This window comes from Elephantulus edwardii, unplaced genomic scaffold (genome assembly GCF_000299155.1).
Source record: "Elephantulus edwardii isolate Elephantulus edwardi_28Jun2011 unplaced genomic scaffold, EleEdw1.0 scaffold00151, whole genome shotgun sequence".
Lineage (NCBI taxonomy): Eukaryota > Metazoa > Chordata > Mammalia > Macroscelidea > Macroscelididae > Elephantulus > Elephantulus edwardii.
This window is the reverse complement of record NW_006399901.1, coordinates 5,385,284-5,407,615: the sequence shown is the minus strand read 5'-3', so window position 1 is coordinate 5,407,615 and position 22,332 is coordinate 5,385,284. Positions and strand designations below refer to the sequence as shown.

At 42.3% G+C, this 22,332-nt stretch overlaps 1 protein-coding gene and 2 pseudogenes across 1 annotated transcript in view; 1 reads left to right on the top strand and 2 right to left on the bottom strand.

Moving 5' to 3' along the window:
- LOC102869229 (synaptic vesicle 2-related protein-like) overlaps positions 1-22,332 on the top strand; it is a 143,071-nt gene that overhangs the window by 17,417 nt on the left and 103,322 nt on the right. The gene's annotated exons all lie outside the window — the stretch shown is intronic.
- LOC102856095 lies at positions 11,795-17,928 on the bottom strand (annotated as a pseudogene).
- Positions 17,950-18,264, bottom strand: LOC102868422 (annotated as a pseudogene).

The window sequence follows — 22,332 nt, the reverse complement described above, 5'->3', positions numbered from 1 at the left end:
TGGCGCAGGATAGAGCAGGGTTTAGAGCTGTTGTGCATAGGGTCGCTATGAGTCGGAAACGACTCGACGGCACATAACAACAACAACAACAATAAGTAGTGTACAGAGTCAGGGGAGAGGAAGGGAGATAAAGGCACCTAAAGAAAACAGCCTTTTCTGTTTTGTTCAAGACCACAGACAACCCCGCCTCTTAGCTGCTGTCCAATCAGGGACAGTACTAAGTATGGTAGAGTCGGAAGGCTGAAGTTTTACCTCCCGTTCTGTCTCATCATGTGACCTTGGCAACTCAGCCCTTCTGGGGTCTTTCTAGGATGATTTCTTGAAAGCAGGGTTCACAGACGACATTCATTCAATGATTTACTTGGACGCCATCCAAATACAAGAGAATCTGCAGATGCACATGGTAGATATAGGCTGTGTCCTGAAGGACCTCACAGTTTTCAATGTCCAGTACGGTAGCTACTAACCACGTGTGATTATTTACATTTAAACCAAATTAGTAAAAGATAGAAAATGTTGAAAATCTGGTTATCAGTTGGATTAACCTCATTTCAAGTGCCCAGCAGCCACAGGGACCAGTGGTCGGTAGTCCCAGTTTAAAGTATTTCTCATTGCAGGAAGTTCTCTTGGCTAACGCTGAGACACAGCCTCTTGGCAGACACGACATATAATTACACAAAAATCTCCTTAATTGCTGTAAAGAGAGCTCTGGTGGCCTAGCAGCAAGAAGTTGAGCTTCAATCTTGAAGACCTGCAGTTCAACTCCACCAGCTGCTCCGCAGGAGAAGGGTGGGCAATCTCTTCCCGTGCAGTTAACTGCCTCTGCAAATCTGCCAGAGGGTCAGCTATGAGTCAGTTCCGACTTGATGGAACACAACAACGGCTGTAAGGAAGAAGTGTAGGTATGATGAAGTTTTAGACGGGAGGAACGAGGATGAGGGTAGGCTTCCTTTAGAAAGTGCTGAGCCCCCTGAGAGATATAGGAGTCATTTGGAGGATGAAATAGAGAGCACAATTAGGTGAGTAAAAGCCCCGAGAAGGAAAAAAAAAAAACCTGGCTTGTCTTAAAACTCACTAGTAGCTGATGAGTCTTTTCCAACTCATGGTGAGCCCGTAAGTTGCGGAATAGAATGTGCCTAAGAGGGTTTTTGAGACTGTGATAAGTATCAGACGTAGGTTGCCAGGCCTTTCCTCCGAGGTGCCTATGGGTGAGATTGATCCTCCAGTCTCTTTTAGTTACTAGTAAAACACTTTACTGTTGACATCATTCATTGTTATGTGCTGTTGCGTTGCAACCGACTCCTAGCGAACACAGCAGGTTTTTAGAGGCAGTAAATTGCATGGGAGGAGTTTGCCTGTCTTTCTTCTTGCAGAGCAGCTGGGGAAGCTCCTTGTCACTAGGCCGCCTGAGCTCCTTAGCACTCACAGGCGCCTCAGAAGCAGGCTAGTGGACCAGAAGGAACAAGTGGTCCAGGAAGGCGGTAGAGGTGGCCGGATCCAGGTCAGACAGGACCTTGTATGTGGGGAGGAGCTGGGATGTCACCTTGTGCTTGCTCAGGCCACTCTCTTCCTGTAAAGCCTATTTTCCAGAATTTAAGCTCAGCACCTCAATGCATGTTCCCCTGATGTCTGCTGGTCTTAATCAGCAGTAAGGACAAAAGCAGAGTGGCCTCCTAGTCCAATAGGTCTGGGTTCACACCCTGTCGGTGAGAGGCCTCAGGCTAGTGACTTCATTTCCTTAGCTGCATAATGGGGATGTTAATAGTGTCCATGTGGAGGAACTCTAGTGAAGATCAGGGAGGTAATCCTGGGAGAGTTCTCAGCACTGTGCTCAGCTCTGAGTTGTTGTTGTTGTTAGGTATTGTCAAATTGAGTACGACTCATAGCGACAAAAGAACAAAAAATAAAAAAAGAACAAAAGATCTGAACCCTGTTCTGTCCTGCACCATCCTCACACTTCCTGACACACCAGAGCCCATGTCAATCCACCTGGTTGAGGGTCTTCCTCTCCTTTGCAGACTCTCCATCCTTCCCAGCATCATGTCCTTCTCCAAGGAATAGCCCCTCCTAGTGACATGCCCAAAGTATGTGAGGGGAAGCCTCATCATTCCAGCCTCCAAAGAGCACTCCGGCTGCACCCTCTCCAAGACATATCTGCTTGTTCTCTTGGCCATTCTTGGGATGTTCAGTGCTCTTCTCCAACAACACAGCTCAAAGGCATCAATTATTTTTCTGTGAATAAGTTCACTGTCCAGCTTTCACCTGCATAGCAAGTGATCAGAAAGACTATGGACAGAATCAGACACACCTTAGTCCTCAAACTGACATCACAACTCCTCAATAATTTGGAAAGGTCCCTAACTGCAGATTTTCCCAGCTCAGTGCATCTCCTTATTTCCTGACTGCTTGTACCAAGGGTATTAATTGTGGATACAAGTAAGATGAAGTTGTTGGCAGTTTCAATCTCCTCTCCATCCATTATGATGCTATTAGTTCAGTGGTAAAATCTTTGTTTTCTTAACATTGAGATGCAGTTCATACCAAAGGCTGCATTCCTTGATCTTCTGCAACAAGTGCTTCAAGCACTCTGAGTACACATCCAATTAATGATCCTGGTGTTATCCGTCTTCCTACACTCTGGATTCTTCCTTCTTTTGTTTAGCTAGCATAACATTTGGATGTCATGGCCCCTTTTGGAGACAAAGAAAATGTCTGATGTGATGTGAGACCCTATGTCCAAACTCAGACCTTTCCTCCACCATACTCCTCATTGTCGATGGCTATGTCGTTCATTCTCTTGTTCAGGCCAAATACTGGCATCAATTTTGACTCTTCTCTTTCACATTTCTCTTTCAATCCACCAGAAAATCGTGTTGGCCCAATCTTTACAGTGCACTCAAACTCTAACATTTTTCTCTACCTCTAAGGCTACTCTTTTCTTCTCTATGGTCAAGTCCCCATCTTCTCTCCTCTGGGTTGCTTGAAATTGTCTTTTTATTAGTTTAGTCTTCTTGCCCCTGCCATCACCTTCCTATAGTCTGTTCTCCAGAATACAGCCAGAGGGAGCCTTTCAACTCCAGGTCACATTCTTTCTCTGCTCAAAACCATAGCCCCCATCTCAATGGGAGAAAAGCCAAGCTATGCAATGACCAGAGGTGCCACAAATTCTGAAACCCTGTTTCACTTCAAATTTCATTTCTTCCACTCTTCCCATCATTCATGCTATTCCAGTCACACTCACCTCCTTGTACATCGGGCAGGATCTGGCCTCATTAACCCATAAAGATCTTCTCCAGTGGTGCAACCACTGTGGAAGGCGGTATGGCGCTTTCTCAAAAAGTTGCAAATAGAGATTCCATTTGACCCAGCAATTCCACTACTGGGAATATATCCCAAAGATACCATAACTGACATCCAAGCAGATATATGCATACCCATGTTTATCACAGCTCTGTTCACAATAGCAAGGAGTTGGAAACAACCCAGGTGCCCATCAACAAACGAATGGGTAAAGAAGCTGTGGTATATTCACATGATGGAATACTATGCTGCATTGAAAAACAAGGAATTAATTCAATATTATCCAAAATGGGTGAGCCTGGAGGACATTATGATGAGTTAAATATCTCAGTCACAAAAGGACAAATATTGCATGGTGCCACTGCTGTAAAATGGGACTGATATCAGGGTGGGGGTAAGACTGAGAAAAACTGGATAAATTGTGTATACTGCACTGAAACAGATGAGGGACTGAATAGTTTAAAAGCGATGTATGATAGGGTATTATTGTTATCACAAGAGACCACAATTAAGGTTGCATAGTGGAATGGACTTGGGGCGATGGGAGGGGTGTGAGGGGATTGTGTACCAGGGAGGGAGTCTTTCTTTTACTTTTGAAAGAGAGAAGCGAGCTGGGGGGCGGAGGGAGAGGGCTGGGCGGGGAGAGAAGTGCAGCAATGAATGAATGGAAATCCAAGTTCTCTGTAAATGTTCATTAAAAAAATAAAATTATATATATATATATATAAAGATCTTCTCCAGAATGTCTGCTCCATCCTTGTCAAGCCACAGATACACTCCTTCTCACCAAAGCCTATCTTACTCATCCTCTGTAAGGATTCTCTTCTCTGCCTCTACCCTTCAGCACCATGTTCTTCTTGATTGTTTTTCTATGTCACCTTTTGATATATACTTATTTTAGAGTGGTTGTCTTCCATTGCTAGAATGAAAGCCACATAAAGGTGGGAATCTGTGTATCTCAAGTAGACAAGATGTTGCCCTGGCACACTACATTGTTTTTAGCTGATGAATCAACTTTGCCTCATGGCAACCGTGTGTATATCAGAATAGTACTCTGCCTAACAGAGTTTTCAGTGACTTATTTTTTTAGAAGCAGAGCACCAGATATTTCCTCTGCGGAGCCCCTAGATGGATCCAGACCTCCAACCTTTCACTTAGTGGCTGAGAATTTGGACTGTTAGCACCATCCAGGGGCTTCCTGCATGGCACAGATTCAATTCAGTACTAGACTCCAGTAGAGACCAGTTTACATAGATCAGAGGATTTGCAAAATCAGAAACTCTATCCATCAGCTTAATTCTCTTCCCTGGCAGTTGGAATTACCATTATTAAGTTCTAAGCCAATGAACTCCTCTTCCACCTGGAAAGATCAGCTACAGCCTCATTTATCTTTCTACTTCTCACCCTCTTTGAATTTTCAGCCTTGAATTGGGGAGGCTGTGATAATGACAGTTTGGCTTAATGATTGCATGGCTGTTCTTTTTCTCCAGCAAGAAAAACACTACATCTTAATAGGAAAGACAGAGCCTAGTGTATCTGCTGTGTTGAATACTACATCTCTAGGGGAGAAGACAGGAGCTCTGGTACCCTAGTGGTAAGAACCTGTACTGCAGTCCGGAATGCACATGGTTAGAATCCACCAGCTGCAGGGGAGAAGGATGGGCAATCTCCACCCCTGCTATCAATGGCCTCTGAAAACCCACTGGAGGGTGAGCTATGGGTTGGTTCCAACTCGACAGTACACAACAACAAAAATCAGCAGGGGAAAACACACCAACCAGATAGACAGACACAGTGACTGCAGCAATGATCTCAACTATGTCAGAATCTATGAGGATTATACAGGACAGCGTTCAGATCTGTTAGTCATAAGGTTGCTATGACTTTCAGTCAACTCGATAACACCTATCGGTAACAACAATAATAAATGCATTTCTAGGGAGCACTGGTGACCTAGTGAGTAGAGAGTTGCACTGCCAACCCAAAGGCAGGCATTTCTAATCCACCATGTGCTCAGTGGGATAGAGATGGAAAATCTCCCATGCAATTACAGCCTCTGAAAACCTGCTGAAGGGCACTTATGGGTCAAAGACCTAATATTTTTACCCCCTCCACCATTTATACAATTCACCATGAATCTGGGAACCCTGGTGACACAGTGGCGTTTGGCTGCTAATTAAAAGGATGACAATCCAAACCCATCAGCTACAATGTTGGAGAAAGATATAACAGTCTTCTTTTTGAAAAATGACAGCTTTGGTAACCCTCTAAGGCAATTCTAGTTTGTTCCCTGGGGTTGTCGTGTGGTGGAATGGATCCAAAGGCAGCAATGAAAATTTGAGGAGAGTTATGTTAGAAATTCACAAAGAGCTCTGATGGCGTAGTGTGTTGGGTGATGTGTCAGTCTTCAATCACAGAGTCACCAGTTCAAACCCATCAGCTTATCGTTTAATTGCTATCTCCCATCACTAGAAGGAAAGCTACGTAAAGGTAGGACTCTATGTGCCTTAAGTAGGCAAGAGGGGAGAAAGATGAGCTGTCTTGGAAACCCAGCGTAGGACCAATAAGAGTTAGAATCACCCCAATAGTGGTAGAATAAGAGTTCATAGGGATTAGGTTCCCATTCTTAGACTCCTACCAAGTGAGCTTCTCTGGGTTGAGGAGGCTGACTTTTTAGCTAAACCCAAAGACTTTTTTCCTTTGGTGGTATTCTTTTTTTGCATCATTGTACTTCAATAGCAAAAGCTATCTCATCTCTTAAAGTGCTTAATGTTCTCACTATGCACATTAACTCTCTTGTCAAGAATCTTATCTTCCACCTGCTTATTCATAATTTGCCATGAATCTACAGAGTCACTCTGTGGACTTCCAGGTTTGCCATGATACCCTTTGTGGGACATTCCTTGAACAGGTTTCACTCCCCTGATGTCTACGTCACCACCTTCCTTGGAGATTTCCATGTATGTGGTCAAAGAAACAAGTGCATGTTTTCTGAAAGGCTTGGAGAGTGGATGCCTCTCTAATTTTCCTTTGTGTTTGTAATTTTAAAGAGCTATTGCAAGATGATGTTTCACTATAAGCATGGCTGTTGCTTTTGAACCTGTCCCATATAAACTTTGTAGGCCCCTGTTAACGCTCTTAAGGATGTGTTTTAGAGTTCTAACTAGAAGCAGGTAGACTTTTCTCTAAGTCATGAGGTATCTGTAAAGAGATGCAGGACTAAAGTATATGACTAAAGACCCAGTGGGGTTTTATGCTACTTTCCAACCCTCTGTGCCACATGGGGCAGAAGGATACTTGACCAAGGAAAGGAGATGAAGATTCATTATCACCCATTTCCGACAAAAAGTTAGGGATAATATTAATGACTCAAGGAACCTAAGAGTTAAGACTATAAAAACATTTTCAAACCTAAAATCCACTCATACCCACACCATGTAGCTGTGTGTTTCAGGATTTAAGGGACTAATATGAAAGCAAAAAAAGAAAAAAGTCTTCTTGCAAAGAGACATTAATTCCTTTGGTTACTTCAGGTCTTTGGGAGGATTGGTTCCAAGGCCAATTGGCTTAGAGGCACTCTATGATATCTAAAAGTACGATGCTATAGAAAGGGTATAGACAGCATGAGGATGGCTGAGGCTGACTTCTGCTAACTCCACAAAGAGAAACTGTCCCCATCAATAACCTCCATAGCACAAAAACTAATTTCCATAAGGTCAGGCCTGGTCTCCCACACTCCCACACTTACTTCTACTAATTCCAACACCAATCTTACTACTTTACTGGGTCCAAAATCCTTTGCAATGATTACACAGACATCATAGAACCGTACTCACCGTTATGAGGTTTATTAGGGAGCTTAACAGGCAATAATTTAGTTTGGCAGCAGGATACGCTCCTTTAGTCCAGGCAGTTTTTCAAACATGGTTACAGGTCATTAGACCTTCATCCTCATGGTTTAGGTCAGTGTTACAAAGCTCCCTTAGTTCTGCCAGTTGTGGTGTCTATGAATCAATGTGGGATCTTGGGCAATTGATTTAACTTTCTGAGACATAAGCGGGTGTTTGGATCACCTATAAGGACCCTGCTCTAATGGCCAGTGACCGAGCTCTCTAGATGGGTGTACGTAGCATTGTCTATAAGCAATTAACTAAAAAATTCACTGTGGTCTAGTTGATTCCATCTCATACTTCCAATCCTCCATTGTTGTTGTTGAGCGCCGTCGAGTTGTAGACAACTCATAGCGACCCTGTGAACGTAAGACCTGAACACTTCTATAACTTTCATCATTTCTCCACATTCATAGAGATTCCGGAGGCAAGCTATTTCAGAAGTGGATGCCACTCCTGCTTCCAAGCTTGTTTTAATCGGGGAGCTCCACCAAACACTGTCCACCATGGGTAATCATGATCACATCTGACACATCAGTGTCACAGTGTTCAGCATCACAGCCACCACGAGTTACCTCATTAGGAGGTTTAACTAATTTAACTCTTCAATCCAGAGTGCCTCACCTCAGTGCTACTTACATTTAGATAATGCTTTGTAGCTTAGAGACTGAATCATCTCTGACCTCTATTCACTAGATGACAACAGCATACCTATGATTCCCCAGTTGTGACAATTAAAACAATGTCCTAACACTGCCTGGGGACAAAATCACCCCTGGATGAGAGTCATTGGTTTAAAGTTCTTTGTTTTAGACAATAAATGTCTTGGCCAACTATTTACAGAGGATCCTTAAATTAAACCTAACTTTTCTGATTTCTGTTATATTAAGTCTCCAGTGTGTCTCCTAGTAAGGTTTGTATTATCTGCCTGACACAGGTTGTTGATGAGTCTTCCTCCAATCCTGATGCCACATTCTTCTTTATAGAGTCCAGTTTCTCAAATGATTTAACATCATGATAGATTGAGAAAAGATTGAACTTGTCAATGACTTCATTTTGCTTGGGGTCTGTAATTGACACCATAGTTAACAGCTGTGAATAAATCAAAAGACATGTTGCTCTGGAAAAAACTGTTGTCAAGGGCCTCCAATCATGGCTTGGAGCAAGGGTGTTAGTTTAAAAATGAAAATGCACTTGATCTAAGCCATGATCTTTTTATTACTTGGTATGCCTCTGAAAGTTAGACAGTGAATAAATATGACAGAAGAAGAATCAATGCCTTCAGATTGGGGTTTGGAGAAGAGTACGGAATATCCCATAAACTACCAAGAGAGCAAACAAGTCCATCTTGGAGAAATTGCAATCAGGGTGCTCCTTAAAGGCAAAGATGGTGAAATTTCATCTCACATTGTTGGAAAGGGGCCAGTCTTGGGGAAAAGCCATCATGCTGGGAAAGGTGGAGGGTCAGAGAAATAAAAGACTATCGAGGAGATGAAGTAACATAGTGACTGTAAGGGTGGGTTTGAGTGTATCTGAGATGGTGATGGTGGTGCGGGAGGGACAAGGTTCAGATCTGTTGTTGAGAGGGGTCACTGTGAGTCATAGGTGACCAGCACTGATGCATCTTCCATCCTCGTTAGTATACCTTTGATGGCTTGCTATAGGGGCTCTTCGTGGCACAGACTGGAAGTGGGAGCTCTGTTTACGATGGGAAGGAACTCTGTCGGCATAGTCCATTGGGAGGTGCCCAGCTAGCTCACAGGTTAGCCCATCTATGTCAGTTTGGATCCATCAGCTGCTCTGAGGGAGACCAATAAGCCATTTCTTCCTGGGTGATTTGTAACTTCTGAAAATCTGCTGGAGGGTCAGCTCTGAGTTGGTTCTGAATTGAGGACAAGAAGCTGTAATTCTGACTAACTCAAAGCTTGACAGTTCACGTCAACTCAGTGGAACTTTGGCAGAAAGTCCCAGCAGTCTCATTCCATAAACTTTATATCACGCTTGTGTTGTGTAACACGGGTGTGTTCTGTGACACATGGAATTCCCATGACTTAGGATGGAGTCAATGGCAATAGGTTTTGGCTTTTGGTCTTTGTTTGGGGTTTTTTGTTTAGTTGAGTATAAACTACATGATTAGAATTAAGATACGTAGCAAGTTCTCCTACCTGCTTGTTGACTTAATATATGACTTAATAAATTCCTTGGACAGTTGTGGCATAAAGCCCTCTGTTCTGTAGATGCAGGAGTCACCTACTCCTGCTCCAATGAGGCCATGTCAGAAAGGGGCTAAGCATGTAGACACTCTACTTAATGACATCGGAATTCACATCCTCCTGACTCTCTTGCTAACTTGATAGGTAACCTCGAGCCAGCTGCTTTCCCCTCTTGTGGACCTCAGTTTCAGCGTCTGTGAAGTGGGGGTAGCAATGGCACCCACTTCATAAGATATAATGATTCTTTGACATGGTGCTTAGCACAACCACGAGTATACACTAAGGTCCTGAGGAGCATTAACCACTATTTATTCTTGTATATAATTGTTTCTCCAGAATACAGTGGTACAGTGTGCCTCTCTGATGGTTTGACTCCTCAGCCTTCCTGAGGGAGAGAGATGGACAGTCTCCTTCTGTTCCGTTGGTAGCCTTAGGAACCCAATGGGGGATCAGATCTGAGTTCGTTCTACTTGAAGACAATGAGTTAGATCCAGAATATAAGCTAGTGTTTCCCTCTCCAGGAAACAAGCTCACTGTTATCTGAATTTATGGCAGTGGTAAGGAAATACAAATAGATAAAATGTTCAGTAATTACAGACCTTGAGGAATGTTCCATCCCTAACAAAGGATGTCATGTTTGATAAACAGCAAAAATGAGAAAACCCATCAATGGGATGGATTGACACACCAGCCTCCACAAGGGATTTAAATCTCACAAAGTGCTGTTATAATAAGGTCACTGTGGGTCAGAGCTGACTCAGTGACAGTCAACAACTAACAAAACAGACATTCAGAAATGAAAGCCTCCTGGAAGGTCATCCCATCCAACTCCTCAAAAAAATCTGTGTCAAGGCAGGGAGCTTCAAGTGATTTTTTTTTTTTTTAAATTTTTAGTTGTGTTTTTTAAAAAAATATTTTTCCAAGTGATTTTCAAGCTTAATTATCTACTATTTACATCTTCGTAGGGAGCACTGGTGACCTGGTGGTAAGAAGCTGCACTGCAATCTCGAAGGCAGGCAGTTCAAATCTCCATGGAAGAAAGCTGGCTCCTCCTGTGTGATTAACTGCCTCTGAAAACCGGCAGGAAGGTCAGCTATGGGCCAGTTTCAATTTGATGGCACACAACAATAACATCATCTTAGTAAAATATGGATTCCCAGGCCTCATTTTTTTCAGACTCAGGAGCAATATATCTGCGGGCCTCGAAATCTGAGTCTTACTTAGTTTCCAAAGTGTGAGTGGTCTTGACCTCAAGTGGAGATACATCAGTTGAATGGTTTTGGAATGACTCAGTCCAGGTTCCCAATATACTATATGTTTTGTTGTTGATATGTGTCGTTGGGTCAGAATGAACTCATAGCTGGTCCTTCAGTGGGTTTTCAGAGGCAGTAAACCACATGGGTTGGAAGCAGGAGCGGCATCCACTTCCTAAACAACATACCTCTGAAAACGCTATGGACGTTGATAAATGATGATAGTTACAGAAAGGCTTCAGGCCTTGCGTTCATAGGGTCGCTACGAGTCATGCTCGACTTGACAGCAATCAACAACAACAAATCACATGGAATTGCCCATTCTCTCTCTTGGAGAAGCTGGTGGGTGAAACCACGTGCCTTTAGGATTGTATCTCAACTTCTTACCACTCATTGTTATCAAATCAATTCTAACTCAACGGTACCCCATGTGACAGTAGAACTGCCTCATGGTTTTTTCAAGACTAACCTTAAAAAAAACCCCAAAGATGACCACATCTTTTTAGCTATGAAGGAACTGGTGGGTTCAAACTACAGACTTTTAGTTATCATATAACCACTTGCTCACTGCCCTAAGAGTCAACTTCTTCCTCTTTCTCCCTACTTCCTCTCTTGTCTTTTCACAATCCATTTCTCCATTGTGCCTGAGAGATCTTCTGAAACCTTGATTTGACCATATTACAATCTCCCACCCCCGCTTGGAACTCTTTGATGGCTTTTCCTTGGGTTCAGGTAAACACAAACACTCCTCAGAGTAGTCTCTATCCAGCCTGTCTTTCGAATCTCAAGTCTTTTGAACCTACAGCCTGGCCTTTGTAGCAGCTAATCTCCCTGCTTGAGCCTGCACGTGCATTTAACTGTCCTCTCACCCTAAGCCTCCTGAGAGAAGCTTTGACTGACCACTCCTTCCTCCTAATTGTCCTTTGTCTTGACACTGTGTTCATTTCTTTATCTGGGTACATCCATTCTCAAAGGTATAAAGACTTGTCAACAAGTCAGATGATCATGTATTGATTTGGATAAGTCTGGGTAAAAAAGATGTTAAATAGCCAAAATGCTATGCTTTTTTTAAAAATATAGCACAACACTTAATTACATCATTTTCCAATCAACACCCCAAAGTCCCATATAATGGTGATTATATTGGCCATTTCCACTGATTGACAGGAAGATCTACTGCTAAAAACTCCCACGGTTTCCACTGTATCATTTTTCTTGCCAAACTCAATTCATTTTCAGCCTGAAAAAGAACTTCTTCCATGTGTCCCCCCTGAAGTGGGTCTCCTAATATTTTCGGTTCCGCTTTAACTCAGCTTTGCATTTGTAATCCCTTTTGTATACTTTCTGCATGCTGCATTGTTAAGGTTTTGCTGGAGAACATAAGGATCTGTGTGCATAATAAACAGTCTTTCATGTGGACTGTCACATATCCCGCAAGGCCAGTGGTCTTCTGCAACAGTCCCACCCTGACAGCCAAGACGCCACATTTAAGACCAAGGTGTGTCTGACCCAAGCCATGATATTTTCAGTCACCTCCTATGAACTTGAAAGCTGGGTAATGGTTAAGAAAGGCTGAAGAAGAATTGATGCATCTGAATAAAAATATTGAATATAGTGTGGGTTACCAAAATAATGATAATAATAATAATAATAATAATAATAATAATAATAATAGAGCTTTCTTAGAAGAACAGCCAGGATGCTTTTTAGAAACAAGGATGGTGAGATTTCTTCTCATGGACTTTGTGACATGTTATCGGGAGGGACTAATCCCTGAGAAAGGACATCATGTTTGGTAAAGTAAATCAGAGAGAAAAAGACCCTCAGTCACTTGAGTTGATGCAGTAGCTACAACAAAAGGCTCAAAACCAACAGCAGTTGAGAGGACGGGGCCAGACTGGAAGCATCTCATTTCGCACACACAGCCTTGCTATGGCTTGGGACTGACGGCGTGGCACTTAACAACAAATTGTTGATTTTATTGTAAACCAATTTCCTGCCTTGCTGGCACATTCACTTTGAAAGAACAGAGAGCCACACCTGTTTTGTTCTTTTATGTCCCTAGCACTCCCAGCATTGTTGTTGTTGTTGTTGTTTGGTGCCATCGAGTCAGATGATTCACAGTGACCCTGTGAACAATGGATCTGAACCCTGCCCAATCCTGTGCCATCCTCACCATCGCTGCTATATTTGACCCCACTGTTCTAGTCACTGTGTCAATTAATCTTGTTGAGGGGCTTCCTCTCTTTCACTCACCCCCTTTTCCAAGCATGCTGTCCCTTTCCAAGGAGTGACTTCATCAACAACATGCTCCAAGTAGGTGAGACAGAGCTTCACCATCCTTGCTTCAAAGGAGCACTCTGGCTTCACTGTCTCCTAGATAATTATGTTGGTTCTTTTGGCAATAAATTATATATTAAATACTCTTCTCCAGCACTACAACTCAAAGGCATAAATTCTTCTGTCATCCTTAGTCATTGTCCAGCTCTCAGATGCATAACAAGAAATTGAAAAGACCATGGCCTGAATCAGACTCACCTTAGTCTTTAAATTGACATCATTATTACTTCTTAGTATTTTGGAGGAGTCTCTGACATTAGATTTTCCCAATGCAATGTATCTTTTGATTTCTTGACTGCTATTACCAAGGATGTTGATTGTGGATCCAAGTAAGGGGAACTTGTTGACAACTTCAGTCTCTTCACCATCTGTCAGGATGTTACCTATTGGCCCAGTGGTGAGGATTTTTGTCTTTCTGAGCTCGAAATGTAATCCATATTGAAGGCTCTTGTCTTTTATAGCACTCACTAAACTCTTGTTGAAAGGTTGAATGCTGCTAGGCATTGTAAGATATTCTAATGTTGACTTCTTTCATCTCCATGGCAACCTTGTGAGGTAAGAACTACCCCATCTCCATTTTGTAGGGGAGGAAACTGAGGTTCAGAGAAGTAAAGTAACCTACCCAATGTCACACAGCTACCAGACGGCAGAAGAGGAATTCAAACCCAGTTCAGTGGGCTTCCCAGACCTGGGTTCTTACCTCCTTCATGGTAGATTACCACTCTGCCAGTGAAGACTCTAAATTCTACCCTGTGATTATCGTAGTTAAGTTGAAGCTTCCTCTCCAGTCTGATAGATCCATGAACTCAAGAGATAAAAGTCCAGAAACACAGATGAAAAGTGAAAAAAAGCTTCCTTTTTTGGAAGACCCCTATCAAGTCACAGGCTCTAAATTAAGGTACTGAAGGGATTACATGGTGGTACAAACAAGGTCTTTAAGTTGACAGTGATTTCCTCAAGTTCTTATCTTTTTTTTTAAATAGAAAAATTATGTAAAATAAATGTTCTCTGCTATTTTGATAAATCATGTGCTATATATACACACAACAAATGCCAAGAAATTGTGAGCCAGCCTGCTTCGACGCTCTCATCTAGTTAACATATGCCATTGCTATTTTCTACTTTCAGATTATTTCACCCCCCCCCCCTCCCGCCTTGGGAAATCTTGGCTCAATGTGTTTGATGAATACTTTTAGGAACTCGACTGATTTAAAATTATGCTCAGAAAGCCTGGCTTTCTGAGTATAATTTGATGGCAAAGGTCTGTTTGAAAGCAAGTTTTCAATAAATAAAGATGCTCGAGCCTTGAGAGGTTGGTTCACTGGTGAAGAGATGTGGCCTGATCTTTGTGGAGAGTTGCAGGCAGCTATGGCGTTTGCTCCCAGTCTCATTTCACAAAGGCCTCCACACTCCAGGTAGAAAGGTGATTTGAAGGAGGCTGGAGTTAGAAGAAAAAAGAAAACCCCCTGCCTGCTTGAATTGTGCATGAGGTTTATACTCAGTTAGTAGCTGTGGAGGAGGGCTTTGCGCTGTCAACCCGAAGGCATGCATTTTGAATCCACCAGCTGCTCCTCTAACAAAAGATGGACAGTCTCCTCCCATGGAGTTTACAGTCTCTGAAGACCCGCTGGAGGGTCAGCTAGGGCTCAGTTCCAAGTCAACAGAACACAACAAGCGTCAGCAAAGGGACCGTGGTGGCACAGTCCACAGAGAATGACTGTGACTCCAAAGGCTGTACCTCTCTGATGATTTGAACCCACCATTTACTCCGAGGTAGAAAGATGGACAATTTCTACTCATGAGATTTGGGGGTTTTTAAGGCTTTTAAAAATTAATTTAAATGAAAGTTTACAGAGACTTAGGGTTTCCATTCATTCATTGTTGCACTTTTCTCCCTGACCCCCCAATTCACTCTTCTTGAAAAGAAAAAGAAAACCCTTTTTCATTGTTATGCAATCCCTCTGCCTAAGCCCACTCCACTATGCAGCCTTCACTCTGGACTTCTGTAATGACAAGAATACCCATTCATATGTCCCTTTTAAGCAGTTCTCACCCTCATCTGTTTCAATGCAATATACATCATTTCTCCCCTCCTTCTCTGTCTTCCCTCAACCCTGATGTCAGTGCCATTCTACTACAGTGGCACTATGCAGTATTTGTCCTTTTGTGACTGAGATATTTCACTCAGCATAATGTCCTCCAGGGTCACCCATTTTGAATAATATTTCATGAGTTCCTTGGTTTTCAAGTCTGCATAGTATTCCATTGTGTGAATATACGAGCTTTTCTATCCATTCGTTTGTTGATGGGCACTCATGTGGTTTTGGAAACTTGATAGAGGGTCACTATGAATCGGTTCCTATGAGATGGCAGTGAACTGAGTAACCAAAAGGTTGTTGGTTCAACCCCAATAAGCAGCCCAACAGAAGGATTGTATACAGTCTGATTGTATAAAGATTATAGCCTAGAAAACAGTATGAAGCAGTTTTACTCTGTAACCATGTGGGGTTATCTGGAGATGAGATAACATCAACAGCAGTGGGTTTGCCTTTTTGATTTGGAATGGCAAGAAGCTCATGTTTATTAAATGCCCATGACTTTCCTGTCCACCAAGTTTAGTTAATCCTTACACCAGGCCTGCAAGCCTGCTATCCCATTTCGCAGATGGTAGAAACGGTGAGGTGCTTATTTGCACCATATCACGTGATAACCAGGAACTCCATAGTCAGTCATTATGGTTATTTACCAGAGTCACTGGGTAGTTGATCCCTCACCGGCCACATGAATGGTCTTTCAAATCCACAGCATCTTTCTCCTTAAGAGAGAGATGTAACCACTTAATAAACTGTAGTCATAGCCTAGAAAACCTTTCAGGGTAGTTTTAGTCTATCTAACAGGGTTATTATGTGTCAATATGGATTCAAGAGCAAAGAGTATGGTATTGTTGCTGTTAGGTGCTGCTGAGTTGAGTGTAACCCATGGCAACCCTGTGCCCAACAGATCTGAACCCACATTAGAGGCCATTGCGGCAGTCACTGTGTCAATCCATCTGGTCAAGGATCTTCCTCTCTTTTGCTGACCCTTTACCTTTCCAAGCATCATGTCCCTCTCCAAGGAGTAAGTCCTCATAGCAGCATGCCTGAAGTATGTGAATCAAAGCCTTATCATATTTGCCTCCAGAGATCACTCTGGCTGCACTTTCTCCAAGACATATTTGTTTGTTCTTTTGGCAATCCATGGAATGTTCAGTACTCCTCCACAACACTGCAGCTCAAAGGCATCAATTCTTCTTCTTCTGCTGTCCTTATTCACTGTCCAGCCCTCAGATGCATAAAAAGTGATTAGAAAGACAATGGCCTGAATCAGATGCACCTTAGTCCTCAAACAGATATCATTACTCCTTGATAATTTGAAGAGATCTTTAACTGCAGACATGACCAGTGCAATACATCTCCTGATTTCCTGATTGCTTATAACAAGGGCATTAATTGTGGATCCAAGTAAGATGAAATTGTAGACCGTTTCAATCTTTTTCTCCATCTATCATGATACTGCCTTTAAGTCCAGTGGTAAAAATCTTTGTTTTCTTGATGTTCCATATAGAAGGCTGTATTCTTTGATCTTCTGCAACTAGTGCTTCGAGTCTTCCTCACTTTCAGCAAGCAAGGCTGTGTTATCTGCATAACACAGGTTATTGATGAATCTTCCTCTGATCCTAATGCCACATTCCTCTTCATAGAGTCAAGCTTCTTGAAGAATTTGCTCAGCATAGGGTATAGTATAATTATTTGTATTTATTGTAAAAAACAATAGATGCATAGGTCAAAATCGCAGACATTACAGAAAATTCAAAGTGAATGGTAAAAAAAAATCTCTAACTCCCTTGCCTTCAACTCCCTATTCCTATCCAGTTTTCCTTACTAAGAACAAGAGCACTGGTCTTAGACATGTTATATGTTGTTAAGTGCCACCTACTTGTCTATGACTCATAGCAATCCTATGCACAAGTGGAGCCCTGTCCTATCCTATGCCATCCTGACCATCGCTGGCCTGCTCCAGCCCACCTGTACAGTCACTGTATCACGTCAGTCCATCTTGTGGAGGATCCTTTTGTCCCTGAAAATCGATCAATAACTGATGTAAATACTCATTTTTCCCTTTCCCTAATGATTCTAATTTAATCATTCAGGAATACTGTGGGAGATGGTTGATGCTTTGATTTGGGATTTGTTTGTTGGGAACAGGCCACCTTCCTTACCTGTGATCCGTCTTCTAGAACCCATTTCACACCACCCTTTACTCAGGTTCCACAACTGCTACCTTCCTGGCCAGCCTTCCCCACTCCCTTTGCCCACAATCCTCTGTCATTGCACCAGTTTATGTGTATACAGTGCTCTTCTGCAACATCACAATTCAAAGGTATCAATTCTTCTGTCATCCTTATTCGTGAGGCACACCTTCGTCTTTAGAATGACAGCATTGCTCTTTGGTACTTTGGAGAGGTTCTTGACACTGTATTTTCCCAATGAAACATATCTTTTAATTTCTTTTTTTTAAAAAATATAACTAAAAGGTATTTATTTTTAACTAAGATTTATTTTGAGGGCATAACTAAACTTGTTCCCCCCACCCCATCTACTTTGCAGAAGGGTTAATACAGTGAATGTTATAAAGAAGGTATGAACATCTTGAAGGATTGAAATCAACATTAACTGACAGAACAACTTCTTTTTAAGTCATCATAAAAATGTTTAAGAAAGAAAGGGGAAAGAAAAGGAAAAAAGGGCAACAGGGGTTTCAGAGTGAACAAATCTCACATTTCATCTAATACATTCAATCCTGGCTAGAGAGTAACAAAATGGAAACAGGACTATAATACAAAACTCCCACTACAGCACACTGTACACACCTGTGTTCCAAGTCCACCCCCATTCCCTAATGCTTCCAGTTCAACTATTTCCCAGCCTGTCGGGCCTGCCGACGAAGGAGCACATAGATCTTCTCCTTGATCCAGTCTTTGTTGTAAGGCTGGTATGTCTGGGTATCGGCTCGGTAAACAAGACAGCTGAGGTCTGCCAGATCATCAATAAAATCAAACAATTGACTGATATCATATGTGATTGAAGGACTGTTGCGATTCATTCTCTTCAGATGTTCTTCATACATTTTACAAACACCTTCCATGCATTCATTCACTGATTCATAGTCTGCGTAAGTTCTGCCTTCTGGCCTCTTGGTAGGTTGTACCAACAAAATGGTGTGAGACATCGTGCTAACTCTCTCGCTGCAGCCCCTGCTGATCCCACCGCCGCACAAGAGCCGAGCTGCAACGCCGCCAATAGCCAATCCCCGCGAGAGGAGCCGCCGAAACTCCATCTTTTAATTTCTTGATAGCTCTTAACCTTGGCGTTGATTGTAGATGCAAGTAAAAGGAATTGTTGACAACTTCAATCTTTTCTCCATCTATTGCTGTGTTGTCTGTTGGCTCAGTGGTGAGGATTTTTGTCTTCTTGATGTTGAGATGCAATTCATATTGAAGGCTGCAGTCTTTGATCTTCTGAAGCAAGTGTTTCAAGTCCTCTTCACCTTCAGCCAGTAATGTGTCATCTGCATGGCACAAGTTGTTGATGGGTCTTCTTCCGATCCCGATGTCACATTCTTCTTCACATACTCCAGATGCTTGAGTAGTGTGTTCAGCATACAGATGACTAGGGATAGAGGGGAAAAATACAATCTCGATGCAGCCGTTTCCTGCCTCTGAGGCATTTATTATTTCCTCTTTCTGTTTGGCCAACTAATTCTTGATCATTATATAGGTTTATCACCAGCACAAGTAATTGTTCTAGAATTTTTATTCTTTTCAATGTTATCCATAATTTGTTATGATCCCTACAGTCAGATTGCATTGCATGGTTAATAAAACACAAGTAAACATTTTACTAGTGTTCTGTGCTTTCAGCCAAGATTCATCTAACATCAGCAGATGTATGTGTATTTATCTCAGGTTTCTATCAATATCAGGCTATATCCATGGAGCACTCACTAGTGGCTAAGAGCATTTTTTGTTTATATAGAAATCTGTTGCCATGCTTTTGATTGAGACTGAGGGCAAATCCCTGTGTTTGAAGGGTTTTATTTTTCTAATGATATTTTGTTGGTTTTGGTGAAGAATAACACAGCAGTTGAGGTTCCCATGCAGTGGTTGCTACACAAGTCATTCAGTCATAGGGTTTTAAGGCTTACCTTTTGGAAGCAGGGCACCAGCCCTTTCTTTTGAGGCAGCTCTGAAAAAGTTCTAACCACCAATCTCTTGGTTAGTAAACAAATGCTTAACTCTTACTGTTTGAATCACATACATATGGTGACTCTACATGGTTGGAAATAAGAAAGCTGTGCAACAGGGCTGTATCTTTTCTCCATACTTATTCATTCTGTATGCTGAGCATATCATTCGAGAAGTTAGACTTTATGAAAAAGAATGTGGCATCAGGATTGGAGGAACTCAGCAGCAACCTGTGTAATGCAGATTACATGACTTTGCTCACTGAAAGCAAGGAAGACTTCACGTTCTTACTGCAGAAAATGAAAGACTACAGCTTTCAATATGGATTAGATCTCCACACCAAGAAAACAAAAATCTTTGCCAGTGGGCCAATAGGCAACATTTTGGTAGGTGAAAAAAGATTAAACTGGTAAAACAATTTCATCTTACTTGAATCCACAGTCAACACCCTTGGTACCAGCAGTCAAGAAATCAGAAAGGACACATTGCATTGGGAAAATCTGCTGTCGATGACCTCTCCAAAGTGCTAATGAGCAATGATAATGGTTTAAAGATGAAGGTGCACCTGATCGAAGTCATGATCTTCTCAATTACTTGCTGTGCAGCTGAAGGCTGGACAACAAATAACAATGACAGAAGGAGAATTGATGCCTTTGGAATGTGGTGCTGGAGAAGAGTACTGAACATCCCATGGACAGTCAAAAGAACAAACAAATATATCTTGGAAAAAATACAACCAGATTGCTCCTTTGAGATGAAGATGGGGAAATTTTGTCTCACAGACTTTGCATATATTGTTAGGAGGGGCCAGTTCTTGGAAAAAGACATCATTCTTAGAAAGGTGAAGAGTCCTTACAGCAGCTCTTAGAACAACAGATCTGAACCTTGCCTTCTCCAGCACCATCCTTGTGATCTCTGCCATGCTTGAGTTCATTGTCAAAGCCAGTGTCAGTTCAACTTGTTGAGGGTCATTCTCTCTTTCTCTGACCTTCAGCATTTCCCAGCATGATGTCTTTTCTCAAAAACTGGTCCCTCCTGACAGCATGCCCGAAGTGTGTGAGATGAGGGTTCATCAACCTTGCCTCTAAACAACAGCCTGGTTATACTTCCTTTAAGACCCATGCATTGGTTTCTTTGGCAGTCCTTGGGATATTCAAGACATCACCAACACTGCAACTCAAAGGACATTACTTTTTTTTACTTCTTCACTGTTCAACCTTCGATTAGGGAGCAATTGCACAGTAACCTTTGGACTGATATCCTTGTTCCTCTTTGGAGAAGTCCCCGACAGCAGACTTCCCCAATACTATCTGTCTCCTGAGCTCCTGTTATCATGGGTATAGAGTGTGGATTCAACCACAATGAAATAGTCGAGGACTTCAACCTTTTCTCCATCTATTGAGATGTTACTTATTAATCCAATAATGAGGATTTTTGTTTTCTTAGCACCAAGATGTAATCATATTGAGGGTTAAAGTCTTTTATCTTCTTCAGTAAATGCTTCAAGTCTTCTTCACTTTCTGCAAGAAGGTTGTTTCTTAGTAATGTGTATAAATACTCCATTGTATGAATGTACTATAGTTTCTTTAGCAATCGTCTGTTGATAGGCACTTGGATTGTTTCCAACTCTTTGCCATTGTAGGTAAAGTTGCAATAAACATGCGCGTGTGTATGCAAAAAAAAAAAAAAGAAGAAGAAGAAAGGTGAAGAGTCAGTAAGAAAGTGGAAGACCCCAACAAGATGGATTGACACAGTGACTGTAACAATGAACTTGAGTATATTAGAGATGAAGAGAATGGCACAGGCTAGGGTACAGATGTATTGTTCTTAGGTTGCTATGAGTCACAGTTGACTTGATGGCACATATAAACAACAACATATCTAGCTTTGTTTCTACAGCTGTCAGTCTATCTCTCACGGCCATTGCATCGGGTCCTACTCATAGTCACTATCCCTCCATTCGGTTTCTTAGGCTGTGAATGGAAGCAAGAGGAGACTGTCCATCTTGGTCCCGTAGAGCTGCTGGTGGATTTGAACTGCTGAAGATGTGGTCCTTTTTTTGGCTGCGTTCACTTAGCAGCATGTTTTGGGGTCTGTCCACACTGTAGCATGTAGCATCAGTTTGGGGATTGACTCATAGAACACAACAACAATGATGACAACATGTGGTCTGATAAGGCAGTCGATGAGGTTCTAAGCAAAAGGGTGAAGGTACAGATCCATCCAGTGGCTCTACTGGGTGGAGAGAGCTCTGGCAATATGCTTCTAGGTATACATAGCTGCCTACTGCTGTTTCTAAGTGTCCCTGAGTTGGCTCATCGCAACCCGACACGCCACAGGAGGAAACACTGCCTGCTCCCGTGGGGTCTTCATAATCGTGGTCCTTTCGAGCCATTGCTGCAGCCCCTATGTCCAGCCATCTCACTGAGGGTCTTCCTCTTTATTTGTTGACTCTCTCTGCTTTACCCAGCATAGTGTCCTTCTCCATGAACTGGTCCCATCTGTAATATCGCCACCAAGCAAACTCCCTGGGATAGTTCTAAACAGTTTTACATCAATAAAAAATAGGCTCATTACATCAGAAAGCTGGAGAGGGTGAAACCAGGCTGCTCCTTGGAGGCAAGATTCTGAAGCTTCATCTGACATACTTTGGGCATGTTGCAAGGAGAGACTGGTCCTTGGAGACAGACATCATGCTGGGGAGGGGGAAGGGACAATGCAGGAGGGGAAGACCCTTGATAAGATAGATTGACTCAGTGACTAGAGTAATGGGGGTAGGTCTGTCAGAGATGGTGAAGTTGGCTCAGGATAGAGCAGGGTTCAGAGCTGTTGTACAGAGGGGTCACTGTGAGTCACAGGTGACTTGATGGCACTTAACAACAAAAACTTCATATGTGTGTGAAAAATGTGTATTTAGAATTAAGCGGCTGGACTCTGTTGTTGTTGTTGTTGTTGTTGTTGTGTGCCGTCGAGTCGCTTGCGACTCATAGCGACCCTATGTACAACAGCCCTAAACTCCGCTCTGTCCTGTGCCAATTGCACTGTCTCCGACA